Source organism: Chiloscyllium plagiosum, chromosome 2 (genome assembly GCF_004010195.1).
Source record: "Chiloscyllium plagiosum isolate BGI_BamShark_2017 chromosome 2, ASM401019v2, whole genome shotgun sequence".
Taxonomy (NCBI): domain Eukaryota; kingdom Metazoa; phylum Chordata; class Chondrichthyes; order Orectolobiformes; family Hemiscylliidae; genus Chiloscyllium; species Chiloscyllium plagiosum.
In genome coordinates this window covers 16,670,866-16,693,741 of record NC_057711.1, presented here as the reverse complement: position 1 = coordinate 16,693,741, position 22,876 = coordinate 16,670,866, and positions in this window count along the sequence as shown.

The following is a 22,876-nucleotide window of genomic DNA, read 5'->3' as shown; positions in this document are numbered from 1 at the left end:
CTGAGAACCGGGCAGTTTGCTACGAACAATGACCTGTTTGAGGTTTGGCGGTTGTTTAAAGGCAAGTAGTGGAGGTGTGGGGAAGGTCTTGGTGAGGTGCTCATCCTCATTGATAATGTGTTGCAGGTCACGAAGAACATGGCGTAATGTTTCAGCCCCTGGGAAGTACTGAACAACGAAGGGTACCCTGTCAGTTGCAGCATGTAATGACCTGAGGAGGTCATTACGGTTCCTTGCTACAGGAAATATATAAATGCCAGATTCATCAGCCGTACCCACAAGGTAGAGCGAAACATCACCCGTTCACAACGCAATGCCGTCCAGGCTCTCAAAACCAATGACAACATTGTCATCAAACCAGCAGATAAAGGAGGAGCCATTGTCATTCAGAATAGAACAGATTACTGCAAGGAAGTGTACCGACAACTGAACAACCAGGAACACTACAGGCAACTACCATCTGATCCGACCAAAGAACATATCCGAGAATTAAACACACTGATCAGAACTTTGGATCCAGTCCTTCAGAGCTCCCTACGCGCCCTCATCCCACGTACTTCTCGTGTAGGCGACTTCTACTGCCGTCCAAAGGTACACAAAGCTAACACACCGGGATGTCCCATCGAAGGTACACAAAGCTAACACACCGGGATGTCCCATCGTATCGGGAAATGGGACCCTATGTGAGAATCTCTCTGGCTATGTGGAAGGCATCTTGAAACTTATTGTACAGGGGATCCCCAGCTTCTGTCGCGACACTTACAGGATTTCTTACAGAAACTCAGCACCCACGGACCAGTCGAACCGGGAACATTCTCATCACAAGGGACGTTTCCGCACTCTACACCAACATCTCCCACAAGAATGGCATTGCAGCAACAGCCTCAGTATTCAACACCAACAACTGCCAGTCTCCAAAAACCATCCTACAACTCATCTGCTTTATCCTCGATCATAACGTCGTCACCTTTGACAACCAATTCTTCATCCAGACACACGGAACAGCCATTGGGGACCAAATTTGCACCCCAAAATGCCAACATTTTTATGCACAGGTTCGAACAAGATTTCTTCTCTATGCAGGATCTCCAACAAACATTGTACACCAGGTACATTGAATGACATTTTCTTCCTCTGGACCCATGGCGAGGAGTCACTGATAAAACTACACAGTGACATCAACAAGTTTCATCCCACCATCAAGCTCACCATGGACTACTCTCGACTATCTGTCTCATTCTTGGACACGTGCGTCTCCATCAAGGACGGACACCTCAGCACCACACTCTACCGTAAATCCACAGACAATCTCACAATGCTACACTTCTCCAGCTTCCACCCAAAACATATTAAAACAGCCATTCCCTATGGACAAGCCCTACGCATACACCGGATCTGCTCAGATGAGGAGGAACGTGACGGACACCTGGAAGTACTCAAGGATGCCCTCACAAGAACGGGATACGATGCACAACTCATCGACTGCCAGTTCTGATGTGCCACAGCAAGGAACCGTAATGACCTCCTCAGGAGACAGACACATGCTGCAACTGACAGGGTACCCTTCGTTGTTCAGTACTTCCCAGGGGCTGAAAAATTACGCCATGTTCTTCGTGACCTGCAACACATTATCAATGAGGATGAGCACCTCACCAAGACCTTCCCCACACCTCCACTACTTGCCTTTAAACAACTGCCAAACCTCAAACAGATCATTGTTCGTAGCAAACTGCCCAACTGGGAGGGCTAGTGTGCTTCCAATTAAACCTGTTGGACTATAACCTGGTGTTGTGTGATTTTTAACTTTGGACTGTGTAGGCCTTCAGTGTAGGGTTTGAGTCCCCCGATGCATTCGGATGCATAGTGGCTCTACCAGTTAGTCCCTACTTTCTGGTTTTTCGGGCCCATTTCTCACCTCAGGGTGTGCCTGAGGTGGTGTTAGTTGGGTTGGTGGTTTCTGGAGTTTCTCCTTTCTTAGGTCTGCTGGTCCTGTTCGATTGACATTGGTTCTCTAGTTCAGAACAGACTTGTGTCAGTAGCTCTTGGAACTGCTCTTGAGAATCACTCTCTTGGGGGTAGCCCTTTGGAACCATTCTGGGGATCATTGCCTCAAGTGAGGCCAGGGCCTGCAATTATACTGATTGTGGGCACCTTTGCTTCATGACAGTTCTGTGCTTCCGGTGATTCTTTTGAAGTCAAGTAGTTTTCCGATCGTTGCGATTGCATGTGAATGGATTTAGATCGAAGTTGAATATCAAGTATCTCCGTGAATTAATGCTGTTTGTAGTTGAATATTTGGCCCCATACTTTCTGTGCTGGGTAGCCTGAGGTGTAAAAGTTAGTTTCAGTCGACAATGTTAGGTTTGGTTGATTGTTCTGTCACAACGCAGCTGTAAATTGGAATTCCAGACTGAACAATAAGACCCAGACTGAAATCATTCTGGCTGTGTTGTATGTTTGCAGCTTGAGCCCAGTATTTTAGAATATCTTTTTCTGTCACGTGTATTCAGTTTCAAATACAGTGAAAAGTGCAAACCGTTGCCGTACATAGGCGCCATTTATATTAACTTGGAATAAAATTTTAAAAAAGAAGATAACTTAAAGAGACTCCAACATTTCCTTCTCTACTATTACAACATAAAATCACAAGAGCCCTGCTCCAGACTTCCCAACCCTCACCATGCAGCAGAGAGTGTCCCACTCCGGGATTCCCAATCCATACCATGCAGCAGAGAGTGTCCCACTCTGGGATTCCCAATCCACACCATGCAGCAGAAAGTGTCCCACACCGGGGTTCCCATTCCACACCATGCTGCAGAGTGTGTCCCACTCCGGTTATCCCAGCACACACCATGCTGCAGAGTGTGTCCCACTCCGGGATTCCCATTCCACACCATGCAGCAGAATGTGTCTCACTCCTGGCTTCCCAGCCCATACCAGGCAGCAGAGAGTGTCTCATTCTGGGATTCCCAGCCCACACCATGCAGCAGTGTGTGTCCCACTCCGGGCTTCCCAGCCCACACCATGCAGCAGAGAGTGTCCCACTCTGGGCTCCCCAGCCCATGCTATGCCACAGAGAGTGAATGCTCCAGGCTTCCTAGCTCACATCATGCCACCTCCAGTGGGCCACTCCACATGGTTGTCGGTGTCCTGCTCCAGGCTTTTCCGGCCCATCTGACAGACTCTTTAGCCACGCTGCCTCTGAAGAGGCCACTGAAGACACCTCCTGTCGAAGAGCTGCCTTTATCAGGTAAATCTGAGAAAAAAAGAAGGGGAGGAAGGAAAAAGGAGAAAGAAAAAAATACAGGCAAAGAGGACAAGAGCAGGCACAGGAGCCCATACACTGCCTCTACCACCACTGCCATTTTGGATTTTGTTCAATATTTTCGATGCGAGAAAAATCCAGGGTCTTGTCCAGTATTTTAGATTTTTGGGATTTCTGCTCAAAATTACACGACAAATATCCTTGGAGTAAGTACTCCAAGTATCAAGGATATGGGACAATTGGGATTAGTGTACATTTAGTAGTGATTACGTCAGTGCAGACCAGATGGGCCAAAGGACCTTACCTGCGCTGTACAAATCCATGAATCTTGGAATCCCAAATGTAATGTTGCCTCAGGTTGGGTCTTAGTTTAATGTAAAAATGGTGATGTTAGTCAGAGACATTTGTCCAGATTTAGCGTCTTTCAGAGACCCTTTTGCCGATCTAACAACAATCGCAGGAAATGTTTGTGATGCTTATTTCATTCTTTGTCAATTAAATGGCTGTAAACTATTATTTGTCTAAAATTCCAGCTGATTAACAGCAGAGGCAAGGAATAGTTGCCTGCCTGGTTTAGATTCAAAATTTTGGAACACAAAAGAAAAATCACTGCCGTTTTCCTAGACTATGAAAATGTGACTGAGATATTTGACAACATCCAAAAAGGGAAATAGTTTGAGTTGCCTCACCGTTTATGACTGACATTTCCCATTAATAGTGCATTAACGCTGAGATAGATTAAGACTCCTATGTATTGACTAAGCTACTTTGAAAAATAATTGGAATGGTTCTTGCCAGTCATTTCCTCTTCCTTTTTTGCTTCGCACTCTCTCTGCTGGGTAGGAATGTTTTGTTACTTTAATGAATGATCAGTGAGGAACCTAGTCGTGAAACAAAAGGGCATGACAACTCCAGATACCCTCTACCTTCATTCGGAAAGTTTAATCATTTTGTGAGATAGGTTCTTGATTAGGAAGGGGATCAAGGGTTTTGAGGAGAAAGCAGGAGAACAGGGTTGAGAAACATATCAGGCATGATTGAATGGTAGAACAGATATGATGGGGTGAATGGCCTAAATCTGCTCCTATTTCTTATGGTCCTATAATGAATTGAGACTTGTAAGATATAGAAGGAGATGCTGCATATCCCATAAATCTGAAATCAAAATGGAAAGAGCTGGAAAATCTCAGCAGGTTTGGCAGGGCGGCAAGGTGGCACAGAGGTTAGCACTGCTGCCTCACAGCGCCAGACTGTCGGTTCAATTCCCACCTCAGGCGACTGACTGTGTGGAGTTTGCACGTTCTCCCCGTGTCTGCGTGGGTTCCCTCCGGGTGCTCCGGTTTCCTCCCACAGTCCAAAGATGTGCAGGTCAGGTGAATTGGCCATGCTAAATTGCCCGTAGTGTTAGGTAAGGGATAAATGTAGGGGTATGGGTGGGTTTCGCTTCGGCGGGTCGGTGTGGACTTGTTGGGCCGAAGGGCCTGTTTCCACAGTGTAATGTAATGCAATCTAATCTAATCTAATCTTGTGCAGAGAGAATTAACTAGTTCAAGACAAATGCGATTTGATTTCTCAGCTCCATGGAGATAGATGAGAAGATAGGAGGCCTTGGAAAACAGCAGCGAAAAGAGCTTGTCTGATGTCTTCCCACTGCCAGAGATCTGTGATGCTAAAGTGTGTGGATCTCCACTGATCAGAGGTGGGGTGTCAATTTAATGGCAAGCTAATTTAATTTAAACATTCCTCACTCTCATTTTAATAGACGGGTTACGATAGTGTGGATAGACGACCAGTTAAACCTTAGCAATCTCTTTGCAGATGACTAGGGTGGTCTGCTTTGAAGAATCAAAGAGTCATAGAGGCAGAAGAGACCCTTTGGCCCATCAGGTCTATGTCCACCTACCTACACTAATCCCACTTTCCCACACTTAGCCCATAGCCTTGAAGGTTATGATATTTCAAGAATGCATCCATATATTTTTCAGAGGTTTTTTTTTTAAACGTTGTGAAATTTCCTGTCTCAATTACCCTTCCAAGCAGTGCAATCCAACCCTTACCACCATCTGGGTGGAAAAGTCATTTCCTCAAAACCCTTTAAACCTACTGTTCTTCACCTTAAAATTATACCCTCTCATTATTCAACAAAGGGAAATAAGCTGTTTCCTGTCCAACTTGTCCATTCCCTTCATAATCTTAAACACTTCAGTCAGCTCCCTTCTCAGCCTCCTTTGCTCTAAAGTAAATGATCTGAGCTTTTCCAGCCTCTCTTCATTGCTGAAATGTTCCATCACAGGCAACATCCTGGTGAATCTCCTCTGCAACCCCTCCAGTGCAATCACATTCTTCCAAAAATGTGATGACCAGAGCTGTATGCAATATTCCAGCTATGGCCTAACCAAAGTAATGTACATCTCCAACATGACCTCCTGCTCTTCGCTTCTATGCCACAACTGATAAAGGCAAGTGTTCCATAGGCTTTGTTCGCTACCCTACTAACTTACCCTGCCGACTTCAGTGATCTGTGGATAAACAGCCTATGGTTCCTCAGTTCCTCTGCGCTTTCTAGTGTCCTGCAATTCATTGAGTACTTCCTTGTCTTGTTATATCTTCTAAAGTGTATCACCTCACACTTTTTCGGGTTACATTTGCGAATCTGACCAATCTGTTCATATCCTCTTGTAACCTAAGACCTTGTTGCACACTGTGAACAACCTTGCTAATCTTTGTGTCATCCACAAACTTGCTGATCATTCCCCTTCCACACATTCTCATCTCCATCAGCTGCTCTGCGCCTATTCCAAGCCAACAGAGACCACGAGAACACTTGCAACTATTGAGGTGGCCTGCTTGTTCTTGGCATGGTAAATAAATGCAGACATGACCATGGAAGCACTGCCTTTCTCTCCCTGGTGTGGAGGTGCTGGTTTTGGACAGGGGTGCACAAAGTTAAAAATCTCACAACACCAGGTTAAAGTCCAGCAGGTTTATTTGGAAGCACTAGCTGCTCCTTCGTCAGGTAGCTAGCTTCTCCCTGCAGTATCAACCACTCTCGACAGTGCTGCTGAGGCTGCCAAGCTCTCTAATGGTCCAGCAGCTCAGTGAGGTGGACCATTCTACTCAGTTGCGCAGTGGGCTCAGTAGTCAGGAGAAAGTGAGGACTGCAGATGCTGGAGAGTCAGAGTCGAAACATGTGGCACTGGAAAAGGCACAGCAGGTCAGGCAGCATCTGAGGAGCAGGGGACTCAATGTTTCAGGCATAAGCACTTCATCAGGAATGTGGAGGGGGAATGGGGCTGAGAGATAAATCGGGATGGATGTGGGGCTGTAGGGAAGGTAGCTGGGAAGGGAATGGGTAGATGCAGGAGGAGGTGACCAAGCATGTGGATGAGGGTAGAGCAGTGGATGTAGTATACATGGATTTTAGTAAGGTATTTGATAAGGTTCCCCATGGTAGGCTTATGCGGAAAGTCAGGAGGCATGGGATAGAGGGAAATTTGGCCAGTTGGATAGAAAACTGGCTAACCGGTCGAAGTCAGAGAGTGGTGGTAGATGGTAAATATTCAGCCTGGAGCCCAGTTACAAGTGGAGTTCCGCAGGGATCAGTTCTGGGTCCTCTGCTGTTCGTAATTTTTATTAATGACTTGGATGAGGGAGCCGAGGGGTGGGTCAGTAAATTTGCAGATGAAATGAAGATTGGTGGAGTTTTGGATAGTGAGGAGGGCTCTTGTCAGCTGCAAAGGGACTTGGATATGATGCAGAGCTGGGCTGAAGAGTGGCAGATGGAGTTCAACCCTGCCAAGTGTAAGGTTGTCCATTTTGGAAAGACAAATAAGAATGCAGAATACAGGGTTAAACGGCGAAGGATGAGGGGTGACTTGATCGAGGTTTATAAGATGATCAGAGGAATAGGTAGAGTAGACAGTCAGAAACTTTTTCCCCGGGTACAACAGAGTGTTACAAGGGGACATAAATTTAAGGTGAAGGGTGGAAGGTATAGGGGAGATGTCAGGGGTAGGTTCTTTACCCAGAGAGTGGTGGGGGCATGGAATGCGCTGCCTGTGGGAGTGGCAGAGTCAGAATCATTGGCGAACTTTAAGTGGCAATTGGATAGGTACATGGATGGGTGCTTAAGCTAGGACAAATGTTCGGCACAATATCGTGGGCCGAAGGGCCTGTTCTGTGCTGTATTGTTCTATGTTCTATGCAGGTGGGGAATGATAGTGATAGGTCGGATAGGAGGGTGGAGCAGATAGGTGGGAAGGAAAATGGACACGTAGGACAGGTCAAAAGCGTGGTGCCGAGATGGAGAGTTGGATGTGGGATGAGGTGGAGGGAGGGGAGATTTGGAAACCAGTGAAGTCGATGTTGGTGCCGTGTGGTTGGAGGACCACAAGACAGAAGGTGGGGCGTACTTGCTCCAGTTGGCAGGTGGCTTTGATTTGGCAGTGGTGGAGCCCCAGGTTTTGCATGTCCTTGGTGGAGTGGGAGGGGGATTTGAAGTGGTTGGCCAAGGGGCAATGGGTTTGTTTGGTGCTTGTGTCTCAGAGATGTTCCCTGAGCTGTTCTGCGAGTTGTCATCCTGTCATCCCTCAGTAGTGACCATTTAAGAGGCCGCTGTTGGCAAAATGACTCCTCGGGTCCTAATGTCCGCTTGCCCAAGGTCCTATCCTGTTTCATTCATGACAACAGAATTCTTACCTTTCAAGAAATTCTAACGGTGATGTAATATCCAATTCGAAATCTGATAAACTTTTTTTTTGGCTTTCAGTACAATGTCACTCCCTCCTGACTAATTCCCTCCTCAATGGTAAACCCTTGCTGTGAAATGCAAGTCAGAGCACATGAAATTTAAAGCCACATTTCTATGATGAAAGCAGATTACTGTGGATGCCGGAAATCTGAAGGAACTGAATTGAAAGTTCTGATATGGGACTCAAAACAGTAACTTTGTTTCTCTCTTCACAGATTAGATTAGATTCCCTACAGTGTGGAAACAGGCCCTTCAGCCCAATCAGTCCACACCGACCCTCTGAAGAGTAACCCACCCAGACCCATCTCTCTCTGACTAATGCACCTAAAACTATGGGCAATTTAGCATGGCCAATTCACCTGACCTGCACATCTTTGGACTGTGGGAGGAAACCAGAGCACCCACAGGAAACTCACACAGACGCAGGGAGAATGTGCAAATTCCATACAGACTGGGGCTGTGCAAATTGTGCAGAATGTGCAAATTCCACCTGAGGCTGGAATCGAACCTGGAACACCTGATGTTGTGAGGCAGCAGTGCTAACCACTGAGCCACCGTGCTGCCCCCTGAATGCTGCCAGAGCTGCTGAGTTTCTTCAACACTCTCTGTGTTTGTTCTAATTTCTGTAAAATGTTGCAGCGAACAATTCAATCAATTCATTGTGTTGACTTGATCGACTGTGGCATCAGAATTTCAGTTGTTTATGAACTAGTAGTGCCAATAATTTGACTCATGCAGTCATCTGTGATCAAAAGAGGTGATGACCTGTAGGTAGTATTGCTAGTCTGTTAATCCCGAAACCTGTGTAATATTCTGGGGGACCTGAGTTCAAATCTCACCACAGCAGGTGGTAGAATTTAGATTCAATTAAGAAAAGACAATTTGAAATTAAGAGCCTAATGATGACTGTGAAACCATTGTCAATTATTGGAAAAGCCCATCTGGTTCAGTAATGTCTTTTCGGGGAGGAAATTGCCATCCTTACCCGGTCTGGCTACATATGACTCCAGACCCATAGCAATTTGGTTGACTCTTAACTGCTCTCTGGGCAATTAGGGTGGCAACTAAATGCTGGCCAAGCCAGTGATGTCCTCATCTTGTGAATAAATGAAAAAAGAGGCGATTTGGCCCATTGTGTCAGAATCAGTTCTTCGAGATACTTCTCCAAGTCGTCTCACTTCCTTGTTTTTCTGCTATAACTGAGCGAACGTTTCACATCAAGTATGAATGTAATTGCTTTTTGCAAGTTACTGTTAAATTTTTGTTTACTCTTCTGCCAGGCAGTGCATTCCAAATCATAACTCACTGCATGAAACAAATCTCTTTATCTACCTTTACAATATGGATGCAGTCATAGCTGTTAGACGTGAATGCCAAAGGAGAGATGGAAAGATGTGAAGCTGCACATCAGGACTATTTGTATTCTCAGCAGCACAAGCAACAAGTAATAGACATAGCTAAATAAATCAACAGCTCAACCGATCAGATCCAGGCTCTGCAGTCCTGCCACATCTAGTTGCGAATGGTAGTGGGCGCCCAAACAGCTCAATAGAGGAGGACACTCTGCAAACATCTCCATCCTCAATGGTGAGGAAGCCCAGCACATCAATGCAAAAGATAGGGCTATTCACAACAATCTTCAGCCAGAGCTGTTGAGTGAATGATCCACCTTGGCCTCTTCCAGAGGTTTCTAGCATCACAGATGCAAGACTTCAGCCAATTTGATTCACTCCACATGATATTAAGACATGGTTAGAGGCATTGGACAGTGCAAAGGCTAAGGGCCCTGACAACATCTTAGCAATAGTACTGAAAGCCTCTGCTACCAAGCTGCTCTAGTATAGCTACAACTGTGGCATCCACCAGATAATGTGGAAAATTGCCTAGTTCTGCCCCTGTACACAAAAAGAAAGACAAATCCAACCCAGACAATTACACCCTGATTAATCAGCACATGGAGGGTTTCACCAACAGTGCTATCAAGCAGCACCTGCTCAGCAATGACCTGCTCAGTGATGCTCAGTTTGGGTTCCTCCAGGGCCACTCAGCTCCTGACCTCAGCACAGCCTTGGTTCAAACATGGACAAAGAGCTGAATTCCAGAGATGTGGTGACTGTGACAGCCCTTGGACATGATTCGACTCAAATCCCATGAAAGAATAAAGAAAAACCTACCCTTTTTTTATTTGCATTCAGCGAATTTGCAAACCAGGTCAGTAATTTGTCTTGAATTCCATGGGCTACAATTTCAGCCAGTTGCCTACAGGAGGGGCTTCTCAAATATTTTCTGCAAGTTCATCTATATAATATCGACAGGGTAAAAACAATGACTGCAGATGCTGGAAACCAGATTCTGGATTAGTGGTGCTGGAAGAGCACAGCAGTTCAGGCAGCATCCAAGGAGCAGTAAAATATCGACAGACCTTCTTCTGCCTATGACGACAGTCACCTCTTCATAATAAAATCCAATCTACTTGAGCACTATATCCTTTCTCTCTGTACAAAGGGCTGAAATTTGGCAATAAAGGCAAAATGCTACAAATGCTGGAAATCTGAAACAAACACAGACAGTACCGGACAAACTCAGCAGGTCTGGCAACATAAATGTCGAGAGAAACAGAGTTAATGTTTCAAGTCAGAAATGACTCTTCAAAACTCTCTTGTTAGACTGTTGGGTTTCTCTCGCATTCTCTATGTTTGTGGCTAAAATCTTTTATCAGTTCTCATTTCCTTCTCTGTAAAGGCAATTAATATCTATCCAGTTTAGGTACAATATCTTCTTCTCATACACCTTCTGTCTGTCCTAGAACTTGTCCCTGTGCCCTGTGTATTGGAAAGCTCTCTTTCAGCACCATCTGGCTGGCTATTTATTGACACATTTAATCTGTTTCTCCCGAGGTGTTATTGGCATCCATTCAGTGTAAAAGTGTCTGATTTGGTGGCTGAGCTTTGGGATCCAAAACCTGAATCTTCCACCTTAGCAGCATAACCATGTTTATTCACTTCATTTATTGCTCAAGATTAAATCTCCTGCAGTGTGTTCATGACACATTTCTCATGCTCGGGCTTCTTTTCTCACTCTCACTCTGTTATGTCTGATGTCCATCAAAGACCTTTCCCTGCCCCCATCTCCCCACCACGCTATTTCACTTCTATGTGCTGCCCATTGAAGGCACTACTTGAAAACACAGTATCATGTTGCACATGGACACTAATGTCACCCAGCGCTTCGTCATCACCATCTTAAGTCGCCCCCTTCGCTATCTCTGATTTGTCACTTCACTTGCCTGACTCTTCCCTGGTCACCGGAAGAACATAATTTAATATGAATAGGAGGAGGTCATTCAGTCCCTCAAGCCTGCTCAACCATTTAGTAGGATCACGGGTGACCTGGCATTCCTCATGTCCACTTTCCTGCCCTTTCCCCGTAACCCTCGATTCCCCAAATGATCAAGAATCTATCTATCTCAGCCTTAAATAGGCAGAAGGGCTCTGCCCTCATAGCTCCCTGTGCCAAGGAATTCCAAAGACTCACAACACTTTGAGTGAAGAAATTCCTTATCATCTCAATCTTAAATTGGCACCCTTTTATTGTCCTCTGCTCATAAACTCTTCCATGAGGGCAAACATTCTCTCAGCATTTACCTTGTTAAGCCTCTTCAGAATCCTATCTCTTTCAGTGAAGTCACCGCCCATTCTTCTAAAGTCCACTGAGTAGAGTCCAACCAGTTTTGCCTTTGTTCCAATATCAATCCATCCATACCAGGGGTCAGCCTCGTGAACCTTCCCTCAACTGCCTCCAATGAAATTATGTCTTTCCATAAATAACAGGAGTTAAGTTGCTCACACTACTGCAGATGCAGTCTCACCAGCACCTTGTACAGTTGGGGTAGATTTTCCTAATTTTATACTCTAAAACCATTGAAACAAGGGTCAACATTCCATTAGCCTCCCTAATTACTTGCTGCCCTATGTGCTAACTTTCTGTGTTTTGTACACAAGTAGCCTCAAGTCCTTGAGTATTCTTCAATATTAATGGAATGTTCTAAGTATCTTCCACTTTAAAGACTGATGTAAAACATCGGCTTAACTTCTCTGCTATTTCCTTGTTCCCCAAAACCATCTCCCCAGATTCACTTTCTAAGGGACCTATGTTCATTCAGATCTCTTTTCCTTTTTATATATTTAAAGGTGCTCTTATTGTCAATTTTCATATTCCTCACTAGTTTTCCCTTGTAGTTTATTCTCTCTGTCTTTATTACATTTTTAGTTCTCCACTGGATTCTGAACTGGTCCCAGTCTTCAGGGCTATCACTCACTTTGGCATCTTTATCTGCTTTTTCGTTCAAGTCAATATTCTCTTTAACTTCCATGGTTAGCCATGTTTGATTCATCTCTCTCTTAAAATCTTTCCTCTTTACTGCGATGTATTTTTGCTGAGAGTCATGAATTATCTCCTTCAATGTCTGCCACTGCCTGCTAATCAATCCACCTAGTTTACTTCATCTAACTCTCACCTCATTTCATTGTAATTCCTTTTATTTAAGTTAAACACAGTTGTTTCTGAAACAAAAAGAGAAGTTGCTGGATCAGCGCAGCAGGTCTGGCAGTATCTGTGAAGAGAAATCAAAGTTAGCATTTCAGGTCCAGTGACCTTTCCTTAGAATGGGTCTGAGGAAGGGTCACTGGTCCTGAAATGTTAACTTTGATTTCTCTGCACAGGTGCTGCTAGCCTTGCTGAGCTTTTCCAGAAACTTCTGTTTTTGTTTCATTAGCATTACATCATATTTTAACCGCAATGATATTTAGCTACTCTTGCATGATCAGAAGAATAAAATATTTTTACCGTGGCTAAAACTTCTGTTTTTGTTTCTGACTTACAGCGTTTGCAGCTCTTCTGGTTTTTATACAGTTGTTTCTGACCCAAGTTTCTCACTGTCAAACTGAATATTAAATTAAATCATGTTATGGTCACTACTATGAGGTCATTATTAAACCTGCCTTGTTACCAGATCCAGATAGTTTGCCTGGTTGGCTTCATGACACCTTGCTCTCAGAAACTATCCATAGAGTCACAATGTCATTAAGTCATTCAAGCCAGTTTCATCCATGCCAACCAAGTTTCCCAAACTAAACTAGTCCCACTTGCTTGTGTTTGGCTCTTATCTCTCTGAACCTTTCCCATTCATGTACCTATCCAAATGTCTTTTAAATGTTATAACTGCACTGACAACTATCACTTCATCTGGCAGTTCATTCCTCATATGCACCGTTCTCTGCGTGAAATAGTTGCCCCTCAGGTCCCCTTTTAATCTTTCTCCTCTCACCTTAAAAATATGTCCCACATTTTTGAACTCACCCATCTTTGGGAAAAGACCCTTGCTGTTCACCTTATCTACGCACCTCATCTTTTTTAAACTATAAGGTCACTCCTCAAACTCTTATGCTCCACTGAAAAAAGTCCCAACTGATCAAGTCTATCCTTTTAACTCAAACCCTCCATTCCCAGCAACATCCTGGTAAATCTTTTGTGAACCCTCTCCAATTTAATAATATATCCCCCCTACAGTAATGCATCCAGAACTGTACACAGTACTCCAAAAGTGGTCTCACCAATGTCCTTTACAACCCCAACATGACCTCCCTATTTCTGTACTCAATGAAAGCAAGAGTGCTAACTGCCTTCTGAACCATCCTGTCTATCCCTGCCAGACGTTTCCAAGAACTATGTACCTGAACCCCAGGTCTTTCTGTTCAACAACCCTACCCAAGGCCTTACCATTAACTGTATAAGTCCCAGTACTATGAATTCATTGTAATTGAAGGTTGATAAGTCTCTGGGGCCTGATGGTCTGCATCCCAGGGTACTGAAGGAGGTGGCTCGGGAAATCGTGGATGCGTTGGTGATTATTTTCCAGAGTTCAATAGATTCAGGGTCGGTTCCTGAGGATTGGAGGGTGGCTAATGTGGCACTGTCGGAGGGTCAGTGCTGAGGGAGTGGGCACTGTCGGATGACAGTTTTGCCGATAGCACGCTCTGCATTGTCCAGCGCCCTGTCCCAACCCGTGCTCCACCATCAATGACTAACGTCTCCTCCTCCAGTTGAAGCAGGTGCTGATCAAATGCTGTGACATCTCGAACGAGGTGAGGCCTATGGAGGTATCGGAGCCCTGGGCTGATTGTCTCCTCGAGGAGTACTTCATGCAGGTGAGAGACTTTCCGAATTTCCTCTCCTTCTGGAATTCCACATGGGGGGGGTGGTGGGAGAGGGACAGTGTGAAACCATCTCAGCCGCCAAACCCAATCCACACCAATCCCGTGATGGCTGGGGGTGGGGGGGGTCTCTGGGAGTTAAGCAATAAAGCCCAGTGATGAGGGTCAGTCACCAGACACACATTGGCCAATGCTGGGAGAACACAGACACGGAGCACGATGGGGGATAGACACAGACTCTGCCATTTCCTGACCCTGGAGGGACACTCTCGGCTGCTTTTCGGAAAATCGCCACACGTGACTGCATCTGTGAGATTGTGGAATGTACAAACTTCTTTGGAAAATCCACCTGAGAGGAGGCGAAATGGGACCGGGGTGGGCACGACAGTGTCAATTAATTAACATTGTGGTGTGTACTCCATTGTGTCCAGTTCAGAATATCTGGGTTCTTACAATTGATAAATAGAGACATTGCTCAGTTTGCACAGTGGCTCAGTGGTTAGCAATGCTGCCTCCAAGCACCAGGAACCTCGGTTCGATCCCACCCTCGGGTGACTATCTGCGTGGAGTTTGCACATTCTCCCCGTGTCTGCGTGGGTTTCCTCCGGGTGCTCCGGTTTCCTCCCACAGTCCAAAGATGCGCAGGTCAGGGTGGATTGGCCTTGGGAAATTGTCCCATAGTGCCCAGGGATGTGCAGGTTAGGGTGGGTTGGCCTTGGGAAATTGTCCCATAGTGTCCAAAGATGCGCATGTTAGGGTGGATTGGCCATGGGGAATTGTCCCATAGTGCCCAGCGATGTGCAGGTTAGGGTGGATTGGCCATGGGAAATTGTCCCATAGTGCCCAGGGATGTGCAGGTTCTAATAACTACCATGTTGAAGACATGACCCTCTCTCACTAGTATCCTCACATATGGATGAGGAAGGATACCACTTCAACTGGGACAATACTGCCTCCTGAAACACAGCATCCAGGTAATTCTCCCTCTCCCTGTTGTAAAACAGTGTTCCACAGGCTCACCACTTTGTGAATGAAGAAATGGCCTACTACTCTATACCCATAAACTGTGATCCCTGCTTCTGTAAATGGGAAATACCTTAATAACGGAAAGGGCAAATGCTGTGTGAGATAATAGATGTGAAAGGGTTAATCTATGAGCTAAACTATTTTAATATATAACACAGAACGGCTGGAGCATCAGGCAGAGAAAAGTTGGGAACAGCTACCTCTTGAAGATCTGTCTTATTGCCTCATATATGCCTCCATGTAGACATTGTTTTGAGGATGTATTAAACCTTACATTGTTATTTCAGTCAAGAACTTTTTCTGTGGAGACATATTCATGGTCTGTCCTCCATCACAGATAACTGATCAGCTCCTGAAATAATCATAAGAAAGAGGATTGGCTAGTAACACTCTCCAACAAGTTACTAATGATAGGTACCAAGCATTACATCATATTTTAACCGCAATGATATTTAGCTACTCTTGCATGATCAGAAGAATAAAATATTTTTACCGTGGCTAATTATTAACAAAGTATTAGCAGTCATCTGTTACCTGGAAGATTGCATGCTGCAGCCTTTGGAGTTTTACAGCAAATGTGGCTATCATTTTGTACTCAAGTCTTTGCAGATCTAATGATCAGATAGTTACAGTATAGAATGGCGGCCACAATCCCAGTGCAGTAAAAAAAAGGCTTATTTAGCAGTTTCTTGCCAAATTTTGGTATTTAATAAAAGTTCACACATTTCCTGCTATGCTTACTTTAATAGTCAGCCAGGAAAAGGTAGAGTGATTACAGCCTGCTCCAACTCCTGGCTATATATCAAATGGAACTTCCTCCCCCATTCCCAGAACACCATTATTCCGTGCCCTGACTATCCTGTCCAAATCATAACAGACACCTGGCCCCCTTAGTGACCCTGACCTCCAATTCTCCCAGAACATTCATGGACATTTGACACCCTTCCCAAACCTGACATGACTCTGATTCCTGTCTTTGACCCTGCGGACTTGTTCCACAGACGTGACACCCCTACCCAAATCTCAACACCTCCAACCTCTCCTCCATGCACCATCCATCCACTCCCAGCCCTCTTTCCATTAACACCTGATATCCCTCTGACACTCCATGAACCTGACACCCTCCCCATGACTCCATCTTCGTCAATACCTGACCCAACTCCACACTTCCCTGATCATTCTCAACCCTCCTCCAACCAGACTCACCCTTCTACCTGCTGGGAGGAAGGTCCTGATGATGGGTGTGTCCAAAACCAGGGGTGACAGCCTGACGATTTGGCGTAGACCATTTAGAATGGAGATGAGACATTTTTTCACCAAAGAGTGGTGAGCCTATGGAATTCATTACCTCAGGAAGTAGATGACGCCAAAATGTTGAATGTATTCAAGAGGCAGCTAGATATAGCACTTGAGGTGAATGGGATCAAAGGTTATGGGGAGATTGCTGCATTAGGCAATTGAGTTGGACAATCGGTTATGATCATGGTGAATGGCGGAGCAGGCTCGAAGGGCCAAATGGCCTCCTCCTGCTCCCATCTTCTATGTTTCTATATTCCTATGACCTTTGAGCTGAAAGCTCTCACTCCCATCCACCAGCCATTTCATCCTCTAACATCTTGGCACTCTATCCCCTCACCCAACTACCACTTTACTCCCTCACTGTCCAGCCATGCCTTCCCCTCACTAACCAGGCGCCATAATGCTCCTTTTCTGCATTCACTAACCGGTGGGCCTATTGAAACAAAGTACTGCATCTGTCAGTCTGGATCTAGTAAGTCAGTGAGACAGAAAACCAAGGTACCTTTTTTTTGGACAGACTTTATTGATTACTCAATCTTACTTCTCCTTTCTCCTATCTCCTTCCTTCTACCCCTCCTCACCAGACATTGTGACTGGTGCTCCCTTTATAAGTGCTCAGAACATTAATAACCACCGTCTGATTCTTCTCAACCTAAAATCCAGATATTAACAAACTTAGTAATGTGATTAACAAATCTTTTATGATCCCCATGATAACACCATCACCAGACCTTCCAAGATTCGATGGATGTGCAAATTCATTTGGAAAACAAAGAGAAAGAGCTCACCTTTTTGTTTGACGTCAGGATGTTCCAGGATTCTTTGCAGCCAATGAAATGCTTTTGCAGAGCAGTCTCTGTTGTAATGTATGAAAGGGGATAGCCAGCTCCTGCCCAGCATCATGCTGGAAAGCAGGAATATGCTGTGAAACAGATTGCCTCTTCCCTTCAATGTTGAGATATAAATAGTGGTCAGGGCACTGGGAAAAAAATAATCTCTATGCTTCTTCAAAAGTGCCACATGATATTTTACAGTGGATAGTTTATTGCTTCACCCCTGATAGTGTAGTGTTCCTTCAGTACTTATCAACCTGGAAAATGTGCCGAGCTCATTATGATCAGACGAAAACTGACAAATGCAGAGAATGCTGGAGAAGCTCTGCAGATCTGACAGCATCCATTGAGTGAGAAATACAGTTAATACTCTCAGGCCAGTGTGATTCTTCTGTTAATGCATCAAATGAAACAAAGAGTGAAATGGAACAAGGGACTGGTAAAGCTTCAAGATAACATGAGGTGGTGTTGATGGAATGAGAGTTTGGACTATGCATGTGATAGCAAAAAGAACTGACCTCCGAATGTGACTGGAGTGGCTCTCTGGGGAGCCCTTGTAGGTCTCAGAGATACCTGTGATCCAGAGCGGATTTGAAAGATAAAGGATTGAACTTCAGTTGGAATCTATGTTCAAAGTTTGTGAGAAGATTTGTAGCTCGGGTGCTCGTTGTTGTGGTTCTGTTCGCCGAGCTGGAAGTTTTTGTTGCAAACGTTTCGTCCCCTGGCTAGGCGACATCTTCAGTGCTTGGGAGCCTCCTGCGAAGCGCTTCTTTGATGTTTCCTCTGGTGTTTATTACATTTGTTTTCAGGAAAACTGACCAGTGATAAGAAGAAAGGTAAACTCTGAAATGTTTCAAGCATTCTGTTTAAGTTCTGAAATGAAGATTTAAAAAGTGCTGATGATACCCAGACGTTAGTAAAAGAAAGAGCAGATGAGGTCTCTTCAGTCAGAGTGGTAAACTGAAAAGTAGACTGCAGGGAAATACATGGTAAAAACAATGACTACAGATGCTGGAAACCAGATTCTGGATTAGTGGTGCTGGAAAAGCACAGCAGTTCAGACAGCATCTGAGGAGCATGAAAATCGATGTTTCAGGCAAAAGCCCTTCATCAGGAATACAGGCAGAGAGCCTGAAGGGTGAAGAGATAAGTGAGAGGAGGGTTTGGAACTGGGGTGTGGTGGGAGAAGGGGAAATGAGGAAACTGTTGAAGTCCACATTGATGCCCTGGGGTTGAAGTGCAAAATGTCCAGATTACAGAGGAGGAAGTGCTGGATGTCTTGAAACGAGTAAAGGTGGATAAATCCCCAGGATCTGATCAGGTGTACCCAAGAACTCTGTTGGAAACTAGAGAAGTGATTGCTGGGCCTCTTGCTGAGATATTTGTATCATTGATAGTCACAGGTGAGGTGCCTGAAGACTGGAGGTTGGTTAACATAGTGCCACTGTTTAAGAAGAGTGGTAAGGACAAGCCAGGGAACTACAGACCAGTGAGCTTGACCTTGGTGGTGGACAAGTTGTTGGAGGTAATACTGAGGGACAGGATGTACATGTATTTGGAAAGGCAAGGACTGATTAGGGATTAGGGATAGTCAACATGGCGTTGTGCATGGGAAATCATGTCTCACAAACTTGATTGAGTTTTTTGAGGAAGTAACAAAGAGGATTGATGAGGGCAGAGTGGTAGATGTGATCAATATGGACTTCAGTAAGGCGTTTGACAAGGTTGCCCATGGAAGACTGATTAGCAAGGTTAGACCTCATGGAATACAGAGAGAACTAGCCATTCGGATACAGAACTGGCTCAAAGGTAGAAGACAAGAGGTGGTGGTGGAGGGTTGTTTTTCAGACTGGAGGCCTGTGACCAGTGGAGTGCCATAAGGATCGGTGCTGGGCCCTCTACTTTTTGTCATTTATATAAATGATTTGGATGCGAACATGAGAGGTACAGTTAGTTAGTTAGCAGATGACACCAAAATTAAGGTGTAGTGGACAGCGAAGAGGGTTACCTCAGATTACAACTGGATATGGACCAGATGGGCCAATGGGCTGAGAAGTAGCAGATGGAGTTTAATTCAGATAAATGCAAGGTGCTGCATTTTGGGAAAGCAAATCTTAGCAGGATTTATACACTTCATGGTAAGGTCCTAGGGAGTGTTACTGAACAAAGAGACCGTGTAGTGCAGGTTCATAGCTTCTTGAAAGTGGAGTTGCAGGTAGATAGGATAGTGAAGAAGGCATTTGGAATGCTTTCCTTTGTTGGTCAGAGTATTGAGTACAGGAGTTGGGAGGTCATGTTGTGGCTGTATAGGACATTGGTTAGGCCACTGTTGGAATATTGCGTGCAATTCTGGTCTCCTTCCTATCGGAAAGATGTTGTAAAACTTGAAAGGGTTCAGAAAAGATTTACAAGGATGTTGCCAGGGTTGGAGGATTTGAGCTATACGGAGAGGCTGAACAGGCTGTTTTCGCTGGAGCGTTGGAGGCTGATGGGTGACCTTATAGAGGTTTACAAAATTATGAGGGGCATGGATAGGATAAATAGGCAAAGTCTTTTCCCAGGGGTTGGGGAGTCCAGTCTAGAGGGCATAGGTTTAGGGTGAGAGGGGAAAAATATAAAAGAGATCTACGGGGCAACTTTTTCACACAGAGAGTGGTACGTGTATGGAATGAGCTGCTAGAGGAAGTGGTGGAGGCTGGTACAATTGCAACATTTAAGAGGCATTTGGATGGGTATATAAATAGGAAGGGTTTGGAGGTATATGTGCCGGGTGCTGGCAGGTGGGACTAGATTGGGTTGGGATATCTGGTCGGCATGGACAGGTTGGACCGAAGGGTCTGTTTCCATGCTTTACATCCCTATGACTCTATGACTCTAATCAGTTTCATAAAAATAGGGGGAGCAAGGGGAAAGACTCAAGGTTTCAATCACATGGAGGTCGTTAATTGATTTAATGGCCTGCAAATTGAATGTTTGAAACATTTGGAATAGGTGAAATCACCACTTCATCCATCTCTCTTGACTGCAGCAGGAACTCTGGGCTTCACAGCTCAGTGTTCCTTCCTCCCCTTGCTTCACAGTAACACCAGGAGCCCCACGTAAAACTGACAGAGATTATTCATGCAAGAATTTCTCGTAGAGACGAAATTTAGGAGATGCATTTACCGCTTTACATTAAGGGCACATTGAGGCTTGAGACAGACTAAACGTCACTCTCGTGATTAGGATTTTAGAGGTATCATCCAGTTTGACTGCTTGAGAGATTTTGAAGTCTTGTGCCACGCGTATAACTTGCAGTATTATCATATGATTACAAAGTGCAATTTATAAACGTTTCAGCAAACCCTATGAAATATGATATAACGCAGCCAACAAGTGCCCTCTATCAGTTTTGGAATACACGCTGAAGTAGATAATCAAATCCCTATTAATTGCTCAACATTGTTTTCTTATATCTGATTCATTGGTTAAAGTGAAGATTTAATTGGCAAAATACTATATCCTAATAATAAATCCCTTTTTGTAAAGTAATCATTTTCACACGAGAACACAGTGTGCTATTTCTGAATCCCAATTGTTATATGAGAGCAATATGTTTCCATAGTGACCAGAATAAAATTAAGCACAGTATGTACCTGTTTTAAATCAGACTGCAGCACTCTATATAGGTTATGATGCTTGAGTTTGACATTTTCATTCAGTAAAACCTAACTGGATCAAGAAATCCAATACAAATACTTATGTATACATATTCATAAGAAGCATTTTAAAAATCACTCTTTATCATTGACCTGGCATCACAATACAATGAACGTTATAAAAGGACTTTTTAAGCCAGCCACAGAGATTGCAAACATTCATCAGAAGTTTCTATCGTGAATGACTGACTTTCACTGCTTTGTAACTTTTATCCGAATTGAGTATTCTCCTATGTCTGTTAGTTGGCTTCAGATATCCTTTAGGCAAAAGTGAGGACTGCAGATGCTGGAAATCAGAGTCTGGAAAAGCACAGCAGGTCAGGCAGCATCCGAGGAGCAGGAAAATCGAAGGTTGGAACTGGGGTAAGGTGGGGGGAGGAGAAATGAGGAAACTGGTGAAGTCTACATTGATGTCCTGGGGTTGAAGTGTTCTGAGGAAGATGAAGCGTTTTTGGATGCTGCCTGACCTGCTGTGCTTTTCCAGCACCACTCTAATCTAGACTCAGATGTGTTTTGTTCTCTTGTTTAACAAAGGACTACACCTAGTAATGTGATAACGCCCGCTAGAATGGACATGGTTGCATCGATCCGCTACCAATTATGTCAGTGACCACATTGTTATAAGTAACTGGGACTGACATGAGGCACATAATTTGTGCTAGTGTTGGCTGTTGATAGCTTGCTTGACTCTGCATCAAGGAAGTTAGCGGTTCAGGACTTGAGGGTCACAAGGCAGGCCCAAGGTGACAACTTCCAGGTAAGACATTAAGCTGAAATCTTATCTGCCCTCTCACGTGGCTGTGAAAAATCAGTTAAAACTCACACAACACCAGGTTTATTTGGAATCACTAGTTTTCGAAGCGCTGCTTCTTCATCAGGTGGTTGTGGAGCAGGACCTGATGAAGCGGCGCTTTGAAAGTGAGTGCCTTCAAATAAACCTGGTGTTGTGAGAGTTTTAACTTTGTTCACCCCAGTCCAACACCAACACCTCCAAATTGTGAAAAATCGAATGATGCTTTGTGAAAGAATAAAAGCAGAGCAGTTAACCCTGACCAATATTGACCTCTCAGTCCACATCATAAAACAAGAGTCATTATCATATTGCAGCTTATTGGATCATGCTGCAAACAATTTGGCTGCAGGTTCACATTGTGTGTTGCATCTGTTTCGTGTTATTAGTTCTGTCTCCTGTAGAGTTCTGGATTGCGATCAGTTATTTTCTGACTTTTAAGATGTTCGAATCACTCCCAGATACCTGGTTAGGGAGTGTGAAATGAAGTGGTAGTAAACAGGCGTTTCAGGGCAAAGAATCTGTGTTTATCTAAAGCACCAAAAGTATAATACAAACAAAAATAAGTCAATGCAATAACAAGGAAATTGACACAATTAGTTGCACAGAGAGCAATAATACTATTAAACATGCTATTACCTAGATTAACACTACTATAACATTATTCTACTGATACACACAGAAAACAACAGTTTAATTACAGAGTCCTTAATACCCTGGGGTCCCAGTGCACTCTTGGTAAAAACAATGACTGCAGATGCTGGAAACCAGATTCTGGATTAGTGGTGCTGGAAGAGCACAGCAGTTCAGGCAGCATCCAAGGAGCTTCGAAATCGACGTTTCGGGCAAAAGCCCTTCATCACTTTTATTCCTGATGAAGGGCTTTTGCCCGAAACATCAATTTCGAAGCTCCTAGGATGCTGCCTGAACTGCTGTGCTCTTCCAGCACCACTAATCCAGAATCCCAGTGCACTCTTACCAGCTGCCTTCCCCTCCCTACTAG